Here is an 11,821-nt window from a genome sequence, read left to right as displayed (position 1 = left end):
CGCGTTTCCGTCGCACCGTGGCGCAGGGAACAACTCGCCAGCCCCAGGCGGCGGGAGGAGGCGGTGGAGGCTGCGGCGGCGGAGCTCACGCACCTCGGAGGAGCTGTGCCTCGGAGGAACCCGCGGGCCGGGGCGCGCCAGCCGGTAACCCCGGGCGGGACGGGGTACCCAGGCCGAGCAAAGCCCGGACGCCGCACCAGTGTGGTTGCGGGCGAGTTAATAAGACTCGCTTGGTTTTGGGGTGGTTTTTAGTTTGGCTGGGGGGATTGGAGAATGGCGTGGGAAGAGAAGATCAGGGTTTCGAGGTTACCAAGGGGAAGAGTGTGGAGCCCATTCTCTGCAGTAGGTTGATGTGCTGGGTGCTGCCTGAGGGCGTCTGAAAAGGTGGAAGCTGGGGGCGCTCCGCATTTGGGTGGGCTTTCTCCTGCAGCTGGGCTGGGCAGGTGAGAAAACTTTCCTCGCTGCCAGGGTCTGCCTGCCTGCGCGCTATCCTGCCACTCAGACAGTCTCCTGGGCAGGAAGACCCTGCGCCTCCAGGCGAAATGCGTTGTTCCCTGGCCCCAGGCGCGCGCCTGTCGCAGTGGGTAAGGTTCCCAGAATGAATCTTGGCTTGACAGTTGGTTTGTGCAGACTGGGGAGCCTGCCTGCGGGTCATCTTACTAATTAGAGGGATGTTATGGCTTCGCCCCGCCTTTCTTTTCCATCCTTTCTGTGTAATGAATGGAAGAAGCCTCATTAGAAACCTATTTTGAGACTTTGTGGTCTCCACGGCGTTTTACATGACTTGGAATCTCAGATATTATAATCAATTTAATCTGACAACAATGAACCAGTCAATAATGTTTTAAAAGCAAAAGAAGCTTGGAGAAAAGTGTCCATGATACTCCAGGGAAGAGAGAGGGACCCCATACATAAATTAATTCTTAGGAAAATAGTCAAAGTAGCAACATTTCCCATGACAGGTGAAGAAATTAGATGGAGATATTCAATAGATTTTGCCCCAGTTAGAAATGCGGAAGAGGGGTCTGGAAACTAGCACTGTGAATCTGGTGTGCTTGTGTACATCACCAAGAACAGGTGCTGGAAGGTGGCCTGCAAGGATAAGATGGGAAAGGGGGAGACTGTGATAAGCTAGGTGCCCTCAATAAGCTTTATTTCCATAAGGAGATTATCCACTGCTTATGGAAGGTGAGGTGATATTAACAGGTAACAGGATTGACAGTGTTGCTTCCAATCAATAGCTTTCCTTTCAAGATGGAAAATCCAGCCTAAACATCTTCGAGAGGATCTTAAAGCCTGAAATTGAACTAGATTATTCAAAGCTCAAGTGACAGACATCCTCGAGCAGTGAAAGCATTTAGTCACCTTTGCACAGGTATGGACATGAGAACAGGGCCAGGAACCTTTCGAAAGAATCATTGAGTCCTGGTGACATTCCAGAATAAATTCTTTAAAAAGATAGCTCTGGACCACTGAGAAAAGCATTTACAGAGATAAATTATACTTAACTTGTTTCTTTCCTTTTCCCTAGCAATCTACTGGGCTGTGGATTGGAGTGTGCCACGTCCATTGTTTTTTAAATATGAGTTAAGACCCATTAGGATAATGGAATGAGTTTAGTTAATTGCAACCAGCATTTCTAAAACATGAAAGGCAATCTGAGGGAAAACATCAGAGTACAATGCATGAGCAGGGGTATTGTTTTGTGAACTGTGTGTGTGTGTGTGTGTGTGTGTGTGGTGTGTTGTTTATCTTGTTGCCTCTGCATACACACCCCTAGCTACCACCCTTCAGTCTTTCAGACTAACCCCTCCCTTCTCACAGTGGGGGTTGGGGTTGTCTTCTATCTTTCAAATGACTTGATCACCACCTTCTGCAAAGGGTTGCCTTCCATTTCTATTCGCTCCCAGATGCTGAGGTATGTCACCAATCTGAATTCACCTGTTAATTCTTTATTTTTGACTTTTTAATATCTTCAGGGAGAAAAGAAGTTGGCCAAGGGCTTCCTAATGCACAGATTCTAGTCCTCATAGCAAGATGACTGTTATTTCCATTTTACCAGTAGAGATTCCAAAGCCAGGGACCTACAGATAAGTCAGTTACTGGCTCCTCCCATCAGTGGACAGTCTAAGGGGTGCCCAGCCCTCACAGAAGCACTTTAGGCAGTCTTCTGCTACACCTAAGAATAAGGAGGGGAAAGTGTGGAATGCAGAGGGCTGTGTCCCTGTCCCTTCTCCTTCATGGTATCACTCTCACTAAGAGAAAGACATAGAGAGGGCATTGATCAGAGTGGCAGTAACTACAAATCTGAAAGGGTAATCTATGAGACTCATATTATATGTAGACAAGAGATAATAATATTGGAATATTAGGCTCACTGTAGGTTGAAGGTCTGGTTATGCATTGAGGTTCAAAGAGTCAATTTAAAAGTAAAGGATAAAGCAACCCCAGCAGTTCATGTGAAAGAAAAAATCTGTAGTTTTCAGTAGACCACCAGTCCTGAATGAATCATAGTGTGAAGTTGCTGCTCAAAAGCAAACTTGGGTTGCATTGATAAGGACATGCCTTTTCTTACAGACATTTGTATAGAGCTTGTTAAGTGCCAGGCACCATTAGGAGTGTTTTGCAATTTTAACCCAACCCCATTTAATAGATGAAGAAGCTGAGGCACAAAAGGATGAAATAACTTTCCTGTGGTCAGATAGTTAATAAATAGTACAGCTGAGATTAGAACCTGAGCCTTTAACTACTACCCCTGCTTCCTCCCTGTGGAGTTTGGATGAAAGGAGCCCCAGGCCCACTGTACCCCATGTTGCATTCTGGGCAGCACCTTTAGAGAGATTGAGGACAACTTCAAAGTATTGGGGGATGATGGCCTAGATGACAAGAGTCTGGAAATCAAGCCATAGGAGGAACAGGAAGTGATAACCTGGCAGAGAAAAGTTTGGCCGAGTATTGAGGCCAGTCTTCAGATATTTGAGGAGCAGGGAGTCAATTTGTTCCTAGTAGCAGAGGTAGGACCAGCAGTCAAGCCAAAGCTGAGTGCTCTGTCAGGACTGTACAGAGGAGGGATTCTCCACTGGGTGAGTGGAGGTGTTGAATTTTATCTCTGAAAGCCCTTTCAGTACTCAACTTCCTCTAGTTTATCAGAAACACAAGAGCAAAAATGAACTTTAAAAATAATTGGAAGTTAATCATAAATGTGTGTGTGTAAACAGGGTACTACTTAAAGTTTTGACTGAGGCACACTTTCAGTTTCTTTGAACTTCCAAAGGGAGTAGAAGTGTCAGAATAGATATTTGAGAAACTTTCAGTAATTTTGAACCCACTGGCCACTTCAAGAATATGAGGGTTGGGACTAGAGATATAGTTCAGTGGTAGAGCACTTATCTAGCATGAGTGAGGTCCTGGGTTCCATCCCCAGCACCCCCACCCCACCAAAAAAAATTAGTGAAGGAAAGAAGGAAGGAAGGAAGGAGGAAAGGAGGTAGGGAGGGAGGAAGAAAGGAAGGAAAAGTTGAAAGAAAAGACCTTGAAGACCTTGATAAAGAAATGTCTTCAGAAAGGTCTGTTGCTGCTTCCTTCATCTGAAACCTGGTGATGGGGGCTTTTAAGTGATATGAATTGAGCTGTATATGTGTTTTCTGCTTTGGGGACTCATATTATGGCCTGGGCAACTGGATCACTCACTTTCCCAAGTTTGGTGGGGCAAAGGATGCCTGAAGATTTCCTGGAGCCCAAGTAGGACCACCGAGGAGGGAAGGCCTGTCAGAAGGTGAGAACATCCCAGACCCTAGTTTCTAGAAATTCAGAGGCAGAGGAAGGAATGAGCAGCCAGCTGAAGGAAGATGAGCATCACTCAGGCATCCATGAAGAGAGAGTTTAGAGATGGTTAATGCTGGCCTGTCCTCCTGACTTGATCTTGGAAGGGTGAGAAACTACCAGCAATTGAGTGCACGTGGAGAAGAAGTAGCCAGCTTTCCCAGGTCTCTCAGGAGGCAGCATACAGCAGGACCTTGTCCAGAGTGGGTCAATTTCATGTTATAATCAGGTCAGAGTTCCTTTTGTCTAAAGACAGGAAATTTTAATTCTTTTGGGACTTTGAAGTGGTTGAGCAGAAGAGTCAAGGAATCTGCTTCAGCATTTATTGGAAGACAGGGACAATAAATCCCTTGAACGCATTTTATGGAGTGGTAGAAAACAAAAATAAAACAGACATTTGATCAGGCCCCACAAGTTGTGCCAGCTCAGAGAATGGGTCATCTATGCTTTGATTAACTTAGTAAAGGATAGCATGCTATTTGCCTAATGATAAATTTACTTTTGACAAAGGAAGATTTAAAGGCAGAAGCAGTTTAAAAAAGAAAACATTTATTTTCCCAGAGAGAAGAAGTGTCCTTCTTTGGAAGACTGGCCCATCAAATAAAATTACAATAAATACTTGAGGGAAAAATTCCACAAAATTACCAATATTCTCATGTGTATGTTATTCTGTTGTTCTTAGTTGGAAACAATTTTCTCACATGATCTTATTTTCCCCAAAGTCATGACTTGTCTTCAGACATCAGGATAGTAAATATTCATGGAAAAAAATGGATATTTTTCTCTCAGAAGTGGGAAATGTTTAAGGTTTTTTTATTTGGTGGACCAACTTCCAGATAAGATAATCATGTTATTTTTGGCTTATATCAGGGTGCAAAACAATTTTTTTTTCTTGACTGAAATATGAATAATGCTTTGTCCTATTGGAAAGAGGGGGGAAATATGTGTTTTTGCTTTTTTACTTGCAAATGTGATTATTTATCTATTATAGTGTTGCTGAGATGTATAGTAAAAATGCAGAAGTTGAGAATGCCTTTATGAAATGCTTAAGTTATGGAAGTTAAGTGGGGTGTAATAGCATATGCCTATACTCCTAGCTACTCAGAAGGGAGGCAGGAAGTTTGAGCCCAGAAGTTCAAGTCCAACCGGGGGGAAAAAAACATGGAAATTAAAATCTGGATATAATTATTGCTCATGTTTCTGTTATCAAGTCCTATTTAATTTTTGCTTTAACAAAGAACATTAGTAAAATTTCATAACCCTTCAAGTGAAAATAATTGTTATGCTTCAAGTAATTACTCTCCTTAGAGGTGCATTTATTTTTCTGAGGCATGTCTGTGGTACAGCAGAAACACCATGGGAAGGTAGGGTGGCTGAGGTGGTGTATCCTCAGGGCTGGTTCTAAGTTGCCTGGTGAATCAAGAAAGAATAATTGAGACAAATATGAGGGGATGTGATTGTGAACATTACCTGTTTCTCTACAAGGTTTTATGTTGTTATGTTGTTCTAACAGATATAATTTTACCTTGGTTGAAAGAATAAAAGGGGGAGGAGAGAAGCAGAAATTTAAGATAAAGACCTAGAAACTGTATCTTATAAACCTACCTTCTGCTGAATTAGCCCCATGGGAGGGGAGAGTTAACTCATATTCCTTGGAGTCTGAAGTAGAGGCCAAGAGTGCCAGGAGCATGATATATATGTTCCATGTATATGGTATATGTTTCACATGTCATAAGAAACATGGTGTATGTTCATCATGAATATTCACTTTACATTTGCAGTTTGCTCTATAACATACCTTTACTACTTATTTGACATAGAAAGTAATCCATCAAGTCTACTTGTAAAATTGTGCTCCAGGAGATGAATCAGATATGTTCAGAGACTAAGGGACCTATTTGGTATCCTCAGACATAACCAAGGTGAGGGACCCTACTTCCAGGCTTTACTTTACAAGGACCCTCTCTGACTGTCTTCTGGTCACATCTCCCTGCAAGTTGAGGAGGCCTTGGCGTACTTGGAGCCTGCACTGTGCTTGCTCCACCAGCTCTGGTTTGCTTGTCATCAGCCACTGTACTGAGGTAAATGTGACTGGGATATGTTGAGGAACTAAAAAAGACACACACCCTAGTTTCAGAACTCTAGACCAAGGAAGATAAGATGGTCATTAGAAAGTGAGCTTTCTTTCCGAGTGCTGTGGTGCACACCTGTAATCCCAGTGGCTGGGGAGGCTGAAGCAGAACAGGATTGCAAGTCCAATGCGAGCCTCAGCAATTTAGCAAGGCTCTGAGCAACTTAACAAAACCCTGTCTCAAAATAAGAAATAAAATGGGATGGGGATGTGACTCATTTGTTTAGTGCCACTGGGTTCAATCCTCCCTGGTACCAAAAAAAAAAAAAAAAAAAAAAAAGAAAATGAGCTTTCTTGCTGCTCTGCCTCAAGCTTAGTTAAACCTCTGTTTTAGTTTATATTTCCTTTTCTGTGGAACAGAGATAGAAACACCCAGTCTCTCTCTTTTTTTGCTTGCTTGTCAAAAGAATGATTTAGCTCAGGGCTGTAGAGAATGATGTGTGCTGCTTGGAGACAGATACCACCCGCAAGAAATACAAACTAGACTTGTTTGTCAAGTCATCTTCAAAGTGACTTTAGATATGGCTGATCACACTCTCCATAATCTTACTGCGCCACATGCTTCAAAAACTTCACTAATTAAAATTTAAAGAGTGGCTAATTCCCTGGTACTGTAAAAAAAGTCTAATAAAGAATTTTTCTTTCATATGACTATGATGTTTAAAAACTGCAGCTATATAAATCAGTATGAGGGTTCAGTGAGACAGTCTGATTTATATTCTTTTTTTTTTTTCTTTTCTTTTTTTTTTTTTTTTTTTTTTAATTTTTTATTGTGGGTTGTTCAAAACATTACAAATTTCTTGACATATCATATTCCACACTTTGATTCTAGTGGGTTATGAACTCCCACCTTCACCCCATACACAGATTGCAGATTCACATCAGTTACACATCCATTGATTTACAAATTGCCATACTAGTGTCTGTTGTGCTCCGCTGCCTTTCCCATCATCCACCCTCCCCCCTCCCCACCTCTCCCCTCCCCTCCCCTCCCCTCCTCTCTCTCTACCCCCTCCACTGTATAACCCTGAGGGTCTCCTTCCATTACCGTGCAATTTACCTTCTCTCTCCCTTTCCCTCCCACCTCTCATCCCTGTTAAATGTTAATCTTCTTCTCCTGTCCTTCGTCCCTACTCTGTTCTTAGTTACTTTCCTTATATCAAAGAAGACATTTGGCATTTGTTTTTTAGGGATTGGCTAGCTTCACTTAGCATAATCTGCTCTAATGCCATCCATTTCCCTGTAAATTCTATGATTTTGTCATTTTTTAATGCAGAGTAATACTCCATTGTGTATAAATGCCACATTTTTTTTATCCATTCGTCTATTGAAGGGCATCTAGGTTGGTTCCACAGTCTTGCTATTGTGAACTGTGCTGCTATGAACATCGATGTAGCAGTGTCCCTGTAGCATGCTCTTTTTAGGTCTTTAGGGAATAGACCAAGAAGGGGAATAGCTGGGTCAAATGGTGGCTCCATTCCCAGCTTTCCAAGAAATCTCCATACTGCTTTCCAAATTGGCTGCACCAATCTGCAGTCCCACCAGCAATGTACAAGTGTACCCTTTTCCCCACATCCTCGCCAGCACTTGTTGTTGTTTGACTTCCTAATTGCTGCCAATCTTACTGGAGTGAGATGGTATCTTAGGGTGGTTTTGATTTGCATTTCTCTGACAGCTAGAGATGTTGAGCATTTTTTCATGTACTTGTTGATTGACTGTATGTCCTCCTCTGTGAAGTGTCTGTTCAGGTCCTTGGCCCATTTGTTGATTGGGTTGTTTGTTCTCTTATTGTCTAATTTTTTGAGTTCTTTGTATACTCTGGATATTAGGGCTCTATCTGAAGTGTGAGGAGTAAAGATTTGTTCCCAGGATGTAGGCTCCCTATTTACCTCTCTTATTGTTTCTTTTGCTGAGAAAAAACTTCTTAGTTTGAGTAAGTCCCATTTGTTGATTCTAGTTATTAACTTTTGTGCTATGGGTGTCCTATTGAGGAATTTGGAGCCCGACCCCACCGACTGTAGATCGTAGCCAACTTTTTCTTCTATCAGACGGCGCGTCTCTGATTTGATATCAAGTTCCTTGATCCATTTTGAATTCACTTTTGTGCATGGTGAGAGAAAGGGATTCAGTTTCATTTTGTTGCATATGGATTTCCAGTTTTCCCAGCACCATTTGTTGAAGATGCTATCCTTCCTCCATTGCATGCTTTTAGCCCCTTTATCAAATATAAGATAGTTGTAGTTTTGTGGATTGGTTTCTGTGTCCTCTATTCTGTACCATTGGTCCACACGCCTGTTTTGGTACCAGTACCATGCTGTTTTTGTTACTATTGCTCTGTAGTATAGTTTGAAGTCTGGTATCGCTATACCGCCTGATTCACACTTCTTCCTTAGCATTGTTTTTGCTATTCTGGGTCTTTTATTTTTCCATATGAATTTCATGATTGCTTTCTCTATTTCTACAAGAAATGCCATTGGGATTTTGATTGGCATTGCATTAAACCTATAGAGAACTTTTGGTAATATCGCCATTTTGATGATGTTAGTTCTGCCTATCCATGAACAGGGTATATTTTTCCATCTTCTAAGATCTTCTTCTATTTCTCTCTTTAGGGTTCTGTAGTTTTCATTGTATAAGTCTTTCACCTCTTTTGTTAGGTTGATTCCCAAGTATTTTATTTTTTTTGAAGATATTTTGAATGGAGTGGTTGTCCTCATTTCCATTTCAGAGGATTTGTCGCTGATATACAGGAATGCCTTTGATTTATGCGTGTTGATTTTAAATCCTGCCACTTTGCTGAATTCATTTATTAGCTCTAATAGTTTCTTTGTAGAGCCTTTTGGGTCTGCTAGATATAGAATCATATCATCTGCAAATAGTGATAATTTAATTTCTTCTTTTCCTATTTTTATGCCTTTAATTTCTTTCGTCTGTCTAATTGCTCTGGCCAGTGTTTCGAGAACTATGTTGAAGAGAAGTGGAGAGAGAGGGCATCCCTGTCTTGTTCCAGATTTTAGAGGGAATGCCTTCAGTTTTTCTCCATTCAGAATAATGCTAGCCTGAGGCTTAGCATAGATTGCTTTTACAATATTGAGGTATGTTCCTGTTATCCCTAGTTTTTCTAGAGTTTTGAACATAAAGGGATGCTGTACTTTGTCAAATGCTTTTTCCGCATCTATCGAGATGATCATATGGTTCTTATTTTTAAGTCTATTGATGTGGTGAATAACATTTATTGATTTCCGTATATTGAACCAGCCTTGCATCCCAGGGATGAATCCTACTTGATCATGGTGTACAATTTTTTTTATATGTTTTTGTATCCGATTCGCCAGAATTTTATTGAGGATTTTTGCATCTAGGTTCATTAGAGATATTGGTCTGTAGTTTTCTTTCTTTGAAGTGTCTTTGTCTGGTTTAGGTATCAGGGTGATGTTGGCCTCATAGAATGAATTTGGAAGTTCTCCCTCCTTTTCTATTTCCTGAAGTAGCTTGAAAAGTATTGGTATTAGTTCTTCTTTAAAGGTTTTGTAAAATTCTGCTGTATACCCATCGGGACCTGGGCTTTTCTTAGTTGGTAGTCTTTTGATGGTTTCTTCTATCTCCTCAATTGATATTGGTCTGTTTAGGTTTTCTATATCCTCCTGACTCAATCTGGGCAGATCATATGACTTAAGAAATTTATCTATGCCTTCACTATCTTCTAATTTATTGGAGTATAAGGATTCAAAATAGTTTTTGATTATCTTCTGTATTTCTGAAGTGTCTGTTGTGATATTGCCTTTTTCATCCCGTATGCTAGTAATTTGAGTTCTCTCTCTTCTTCTCTTCACTAGCATCGCTAAGGGTCTGTCGATTTTGTTTATTTTTTCAAAGAACCAACTTTTAGTTTTGTCAATTTTTTCAATTGTTTCTTTTGTTTCGATTTCATTAATTTCAGCTCTGATTTTAATTATTTCTTGCCTTCTACTTCTTTTGCTGTTGTTTTGCTCTTCTTTTTCAAGGATTTTGAGATGAAGTATGAGATCATTTATTTGTTGGTTTTTTCTTTTTTTAAGGAATGAACTCCAAGCAATGAATTTTCCTCTTAGAACTGCTTTCAATGTGTCCCATAGATTCCGATATGTTGTGTCTGTGTTTTCATTTATCTCTAAGAATTTTTTAATTTCCTCCTTGATGTCTTCTATAACCCATTGATCATTCAGTAACCTATTGTTCATTCTCCAATTGATGTATGCTTTTTCCTTCCTTCTTTTATCGTTGATTTTCAGTTTCATTCCATTATGATCAGATAAGATGCATGGTAATATCTCTACTCCTTTATATTGTCTAAGAGTTGCCCTGTGACATAATATATGATCTATTTTTGAGAAGGATCCATGTGCTGCTGAGAAAAAAGTGTAACTGCTTGATGTTGGGTGGTATACTCTATATATGTCAATTAGGTCTAGGTTATTAATAGTGTTATTGAGTTCTATAGTTTCCTTATTCAACTTTTGTTTGGAAGATCTGTCCAGTGGCGAGAGAGGTGTGTTGAAGTCTCCCATGATTATGGTGTGGTGGTCTATTAGACTCTTGAACTTGAGAAGAGTTTGTTTGACGAACATAGCTGCACCATTGTTTGGGGCATAAATATTTATGATTGTTATGTCTTGTTGGTGTATGGTTCCCTTAAGCAGTATGTAGTGTCCCTCTTTATCTCTTTTGATTAACTTTGGCTTGAAATCTATTTTATTTGATATGAGTATGGACACGCCTGCTTGTTTCCGAAGTCCATATGAGTGATATGATTTTTCCCAGCCTTTCACCTTCAGCCTATGTATGTCTTTTCCTATCAAATGCGTCTCCTGTAGGCAGCATATTGTTGGGTCTTGTTTTGTGATCCATTCTACTAGCCTGTGTCTCTTAATTGGTGAGTTTAAGCCATTAACATTTAGGGTTATTATTGAGATATGGGTTGTTCTTCCAGCCATATTTGTTTATTTCTGTTACTAAACATTGTTTGTTTTCCTCTTTGATTGTTTCCCCCCCCCCTTTACTGTCCTACCTCCCACTGTTGGTTTTCATTGTTATTTTCCATTTCCTCTTCCTGTAATACTTTGGCTAGGATGTTTTGAAGAGATGGTTTTCTAGCTGCGAATTCTTTAAACTTTTGTTTATCGTGGAAGGTTTTAATTTCATTCTCCATCCTGAAGCTTAATTTCGCTGGATACACAATTCTTGGTTGGAACCCATTATCTTTCAGTGTTTGAAATATGTTATTCCAGGATCTTCTAGCTTTCAGAGTCTGTGTTGAAAGATCAGCTGTTATCCTGATTGGCTTGCCCCTAAATGTAATCTGCTTCCTTTCTCTTGTAGCTTTTAAAATTCTCTCCTTATTCTGTATGTTGGGCATCTTCATTATAATGTGTCTAGGTGTGGATCTCTTATGATTTTGCACATTCGGCGTCCTGTAGGCTTCTAGGATTTGGGATTCTGTCTCATTCTTCAAGTCTGGGAAATTTTCTTGTATTATTTCATTGAATAGACTGCTCATTCCTTTGGTTTGGAGCTCTGTACCTTCCTGTATCCCAATGACTCTTAAGTTTGGTCTCTTAATGTTATCCCATATTTCTTGGATGTTCTGCTCATGGTTTCTTAACAGTCTTGCTGAGCTGTCTATGTTCTTTTCCAGTTGAAATACTTTGTCTTCATTGTCTGATGTTCTATCTTCTAAGTGTTCTACTCTGTTGGTAGTATTCTCCATTGAGTTTTTAAGTTGGTTTATTGCTTCCTGCATTTCTAGGATTTCTGATTGCTTGTTTTTTATAACCTCTATCTCCCTGTATAGTTGATCCTTTGCTTCCTGGATTTGTTTGCGTAATTCGT

The 11,821-nt window shown here is 40.3% G+C and overlaps 1 protein-coding gene across 1 annotated transcript in view; it reads left to right on the top strand.

Annotated features, from left to right (window-relative positions):
* Mrap2 (melanocortin 2 receptor accessory protein 2) overlaps window positions 1-11,821 on the top strand; it is a 47,581-nt gene continuing 35,760 nt past the window's right edge. The window contains exon 1 of the mRNA XM_046431975.2: window positions 1-144. The gene's annotated coding sequence lies outside the window, so the exon portion shown is untranslated. The remainder of the gene's footprint in view (window positions 145-11,821) is intronic.

The sequence above is a fragment of the Marmota monax genome, unplaced genomic scaffold (genome assembly GCF_021218885.2).
Source record: "Marmota monax isolate L192 unplaced genomic scaffold, Marmota_monax_Labrador192_F-V1.1 WCK01_AAM20220418_F8-fsc00013, whole genome shotgun sequence".
NCBI lineage: Eukaryota > Metazoa > Chordata > Mammalia > Rodentia > Sciuridae > Marmota > Marmota monax.
This window is presented reverse-complemented; position numbering and strand designations above follow the sequence as displayed.